The following is a 6,295-nucleotide window of genomic DNA, read 5'->3' as shown; positions in this document are numbered from 1 at the left end:
GCTGAATGCTTGCAACATTATAGCAGTTCACGCAGCACAACTGGGGAAAATCTCTGATAAAAGGATCCAGCAGACAAGCATATCAAGACACCGCGGTAACCATTGACTGAAACATTTGCAGATATGGCCGTAACGATTAACGAAATCAAATATTTGCACAGTTCTGAAACTTCTTCTTTGACATTGGGTTGGCGGATCGCATCCAACTTTTAAGGTGCATACACCGCCACCTACTGTACAGGAGCGTAAGGCCAGTCTAGGCCTACCTACATTAAATTCTCTTCATGAGTCCTGTTCCTTTAAGAAAGTGAAACAGATCCCTAAACACCACTTCCCTCCACTTTCCTCCCCCCACTACATCACCCAAACCTCGTCACACAATCTCTCCCTATCAACGTCATACAGTTCACAGAATATCAAAACATGCTCCATCGTTTCCTCCACTAAACACTCATCATACAGAGCTGTTTCATGTCTCTCTATCATCCACAACATGGCATCGAAACCTGAGTGCCCAAACCGTAGTCTACTCGACACAACTTCCTCTCTCATACATCCCATACTCCCTGCCTCTTACCTATCTGACTGGTGCACGCAATAAAATTGCCTCCTCTTACTCCTAGCATCCCACTCCCTTTGCCAAAGATAGAGCCCTGACACCCGGATCAAGGACTTGACTTCCCTGTCCCCAACAGGACCTGAATACCCCTTTTCTTCTCACAGCACTCTTAGCCACCACATCAGCCTTCTCATTACCCTCCACACCCACATGGACGGGAACCTAGCAAAAGCTTACCACCATTCCCGTCCTCTCTAGTCGCATTAACAGCGCCATCATCTCCAAAAACAAGTCTCCCCTATCCGACCTGCCCGTCTTCACATTACTTAACACTGCAGCCCAATCAGAGCAGATCCCCACCGAGTGGTTTCACCTCCTACGCCCATCTCAAATCTATAATCATGGCCATCAACTCGGCCGCATACACTGACACATTATCATTTAACCTCTTACATACAAAATCTGGGATATACACCCCTGCCCCCACCCTACCGCTGACTGGATCCTTTGAACCATCTGTATATATCCTTAAAATCTCTCCGCACACCGTCTCAAGTCCTCACCCCATTCTCTCCTACCCTCAATCATATCCACATCTACACTTGGTTTCAGAAAAAGCCACACTATACACCTGCAATGCCTCAACAGGTGCCGCCATGAAGGCACCCACACACAATCTCAGGGCCCTTGACTGTATCCTGTCCAGACGCTGTAGTAGCATTTTGGCTGTCGATCCATATACCATATACCAACCCATAATCCTAAAATGACCTGATCAAGGCCTGATACATAAACAACAGTGTTTGTCTATCCGACCCCCAATCATATCCTGCCACCGCCCTCATGAGGTTCAGCACCTTCCTACACTTAATTTCAATATACTCAACATGTCTCTTCCATGTAAGCCTCTCATCTCACCTACCTAAATACTTAAACTCAGACACCCTACCTATTAAAAAAGCCAGCTGAGACCCTGTGTCACTTTTTCAAGGGAGACCTGGCCATGGCAGCAAAAATCAATACATTACAGAATTAAAACATACAATACAACATGATTCAGCCTAAAAAAAAGCATTTACACTCCTCTATCAATATTTTAAATTCCTTCAGTGGCACTACGGGGTGCCTGAGGACATAGTCTCTGATCGGGGTCCCCAGTTCAGGTCCAGGGTCTGGAGAGCGCTCATGGAACGTCTGGGGGTCTCTGTCAGTCTTACTTCAGGTTTTCACCCCGAGAGTAACGGGCAGGTGGAGAGAGTAAATCAGGATGTGGGTAGGTTTCTGCGGTCATATTGCCATGACCGGCCGGGGGAGTGGGCGACATTCATCCCCTGGGCAGAGATGGCCCAAAACTCACTCCACCACTCCTCCACTAACCTCTCTCCTTTCCAGTGCGTACTGGGGTATCAGCCGGTTCTGGCACCGTGGCATCAGAGCCAGATTGAGGCTCCTGCGGTGGATGAATGGTTCAAGCGCTCAGAGGAGACCTGGGACTCCGCCCATGTGCACCTACAACCGGCCGTGAGGCTGCAAAAAGCGAGCGCCGACCGTCACCACAGAGAAGCCCCGGTGTTCGCACCGATGGACAGGGTCTGGCTCTCGACCCGAAACCTGCCCCTCCGCCTGCCCTGCCGGAAGCTGGGTCCGCGGTTTGTGGGGCCATTCAAAGTCCTGAGGAGACTGAACGAGGTATGCTACAGGTTACATCTTCCCTTAGATTACTGTATTATACCCTCGTTCCATGTGTCTCATCTCAGGCCGGTGGTGGTTGGTCCACTTCAGGAACCTGAGGTGCGGGAGGTTCCTCCGCCCCCTCTGGACATCGAGGGGGCCCCGGGGTATGCTGTTCGAGCCATCCTGGACTCGAGGCGTCTGGCGAGGGGCCTTCAGTACCTCATGGAGTGGGAGGGGTAAGGTCCAGAGGAGAGATGCTGGGTGCCGGTGGAGGACATCCTGGACCCTTCGTTGGTGCGGGATTTCCACCGTTCCATTTTCCATTTGTTCTGTCTTTGTCTTATCACACCTAGCTTCACTCACCAATCACTTGTTTATTATTTAACCCTCTGTTCCCCATGTTGTATTTATGAGTGATTGTTATTTGTTTTGTGGATTATTGTCAGGCGTTGCACTTTTGTTTTAGACCGTGTTTTTGGCACTGTTATGTGTTATGTGCTGTCATTTGCTAACTGGTATTAAAGTGCGCCTGTTTATTATACTCCGCTCTCCTGCACTTGACTTCACCTCCCATATACACGCATTACACAAGCGGCACCATGAAGACCAAGGAGCTCTCCAAACAGGTCAGGGACAAAGTTGTGGAGAAGTACAGATCAGGGTTGGGTTATAAAAAAAATATTAGAAACTTAGAACATCCCATGGAGCACCATTAAATCGATTATTAAAAAATTGAAAGAATATGGCACCACAACAAACCTGCCAAGAGAGGGCCGCCCACCAAAACTCGGAGCAGGCAAGGAGGGCATTAACTGGAGAGGCAACAAAGAGACCAAAGATAACCCTGAAGGAGCTGCAAAGCCCCACAGCAGAGGTTGGAGTATTTGTCCATAGGACCACTTTAAGCCGTACACTCCACAGAGCTGGGCTTTGCGGAAGAGCAACCAGAAAAAAGCCATTGCTTAAAGAAAAAAATAAGCAAACACGTTTGATGTTCGCCAAAAGGCATGTGGGAGACTCCCCAAACATATGGAAGACGGTACTCTGGTCAGATGAGACAAAAATTGAGCTTTTTGGTCATCAATGAAAACGCTATGTCTGGCCCAAACCCAACACCTCTCATCACCCCAAGAATTCCGTCCCCACAGTGAAACATGGTGGTGGCAGCATCATGCTGTGGAGATGTTTTTCCATCGGCAGGGACTGGTAAACTGGGCAGAATTGAAGGAATGGTGGATGGCGCTAAATACAAGGCAATTCTTGAGGGAAAGCTGTTTCAGTCTTCCAGAGATTTGAGACTGGGATGGAGGTTCACCTTCCAGCAGGACAATGACGCTAAGCATACTGCTAAAGCATCACTCGAGTGGTATAAGGGGAAACATTGAAATGTCTTGGAATGGCCTAGTCAAAGCTCAGACCTCAATCCAATTGAGAATCTGTGGTATGACTTAAATATTACTATACACCAGCGGAACCCATTCAACTTGAAGGAGCTGGAGCAGTTTTGTCTTGAAGAATGGGGAAAAATCCCAGTGGCTAGATGTACCAAGCTTATAGAGATATCCCAAGATTTGTAGCTGTAATTGCTGCCAAAGGTGGCTCTACAAAGTATTGACGTTGGGGGGATGAATAGTTATGCACGCTCAAGTTTAGTCTTTTTGTCTTATTTCTCGTTTGTTTCACAATAAAAAATGTTTTGCCTCTTCAAAGTGGTAGGCATGTTGTGTAAATCAAATGATTACAACCCCCCCAAAAATAATATATTTTAATACCAGGTTGTAAGGCACCTAAATAGGAAAAATGACATGGGGGGTGAATACAGTGCCTTGCGAAAGTATTCGGCCCCCTTGAACTTTGCGACCTTTTGCCACATTTCAGGCTTCAAACATAAAGATATAAAACTGTATTTTTTTTGTGAAGAATCAACAACAAGTGGGACACAATCATGAAGTGGAATGACATTTATTGGATATTTCAAACTTTTTTAACAAATCAAAAACTGAAAAATTGGGCGTGCACAATTATTCAGCCCCCTTAAGTTAATACTTTGTAGCGCCACCTTTTGCTGCGATTACAGCTGTAAGTCGCTTGGGGTATGTCTCTATCAGTTTTGCACATCGAGAGACTGATTTTTTTTCCCATTCCTCCTTGCAAAACAGCTCGAGCTCAGTGAGGTTGGATGGAGAGCATTTGTGAACAGCAGTTTTCAGTTCTTTCCACAGATTCTCGATTGGATTCAGGTCTGGACTTTGACTTGGCCATTCTAACACCTGGATATGTTTATTTTTGAACCATTCCATTGTAGATTTTGCTTTATGTTTTGGATCATTGTCTTGTTGGAAGACAAATCTCCGTCCCAGTCTCAGGTCTTTTGCAGACTCCATCAGGTTTTCTTCCAGAATGGTCCTGTATTTGGCTCCATCCATCTTCCCATCAATTTTAACCATCTTCCCTGTCCCTGCTGAAGAAAAGCAGGCCCAAACCATGATGCTGCCACCACCATGTTTGACAGTGGGGATGGTGTGTTCAGGGTGATGAGCTGTGTTGCTTTTACGCCAAACATAACGTTTTGCATTGTTGCCAAAAAGTTCAATTTTGGTTTCATCTGACCAGAGCACCTTCTTCCACATGTTTGGTGTGTCTCCCAGGTGGCTTGTGGCAAACTTTAAACAACACTTTTTATGGATATCTTTAAGAAATGGCTTTCTTCTTGCCACTCTTCCATAAAGGCCAGATTTGTGCAATATACGACTGATTGTTGTCCTATGGACAGAGTCTCCCACCTCAGCTGTAGATCTCTGCAGTTCATCCAGAGTGATCATGGGCCTCTTGGCTGCATCTCTGATCAGTCTTCTCCTTGTATGAGCTGAAAGTTTAGAGGGATGGCCAGGTCTTGGTAGATTTGCAGTGGTCTGATACTCCTTCCATTTCAATATTATCGCTTGCACAGTGCTCCTTGGGATGTTTAAAGCTTGGGAAATCTTTTTGTATCCAAATCCGGCTTTAAACTTCTTCACAACAGTATCTCGGACCTGCCTGGTGTGTTCCTTGTTCTTCATGATGCTCTCTGCGCTTTTAACGGACCTCTGAGACTATCACAGTGCAGGTGCATTTATACGGAGACTTGATTACACACAGGTGGATTGTATTTATCATCATTAGTCATTTAGGTCAGCATTGGATCATTCAGAGATCCTCACTGAACTTCTGGAGAGAGTTTGCTGCACTGAAAGTAAAGGGGCTGAATAATTTTGCATGCCCAATTTTTCAGTTTTTGAAATGTTAAAAAAGTTAGAAATATCCAATAAATGTCGTTCCACTTCATGATTGTGTCCCACTTGTTGTTGATTCTTCACAAAAAAATACAGTTTTATATCTTTGTGTTTGAAGCCTGAAATGTGGCAAAAGGTCACAAAGTTCAAGGGGGCCGAATACTTTCGCAAGGCACTGTACTTTCACAAGCCACTGTATGTGTTCTTCAATTACATCGAGCTGATTTCTGACATGCTGTCCCTTCTTTTTACGTAGTGTATTTCTGTATTGTATTAGTAATACACCATAGTGAAGGTGTAGACTCAGGTTTTCTGGGTCTCTATGTTTTTGTTTGGATAGGTTTCTCAATTTCTTTCTTAGGTTTTTGCATTCTTCATCAAACCATTTGTCATTGTTGTTCATTTTCTTAGGCTGTCTGCTTGAAATGTTTAGATTTGATAGGGAAGCTGAAAGGTCAAATATACTGTTTAGGCTTTCTACTGCTAAGTTTACACCTTCACTATTACAGTGAAATGTTTTGTCCAGGAAGCTGTGTTAAAGGGATTGAATTTGTTGTTACCTAATTTTTTGGGGGGTAGGTTTTTACACTACTTTCCTTCCATCTATAGCATTTCTTAATATTGTACAGTTCCTTGGGCTTTGTTGTCTCGTGATTGAGTATTGCTCTGTTCAGGTAGACTGTGATTTTGCTGTGATCTGAAAGGGTGTTAGTGGGCCGACTGTGAACCCTCTGAGAGACTCTGGGGTGAGGTCAGTAATATGCAGTACTACTGCCAAGGGATGAGCTGT

The sequence above is a fragment of the Oncorhynchus tshawytscha genome, linkage group LG05, assembly GCF_018296145.1.
Source record: "Oncorhynchus tshawytscha isolate Ot180627B linkage group LG05, Otsh_v2.0, whole genome shotgun sequence".
NCBI lineage: Eukaryota > Metazoa > Chordata > Actinopteri > Salmoniformes > Salmonidae > Oncorhynchus > Oncorhynchus tshawytscha.
Note: the sequence above shows the minus strand (reverse complement) of the source record.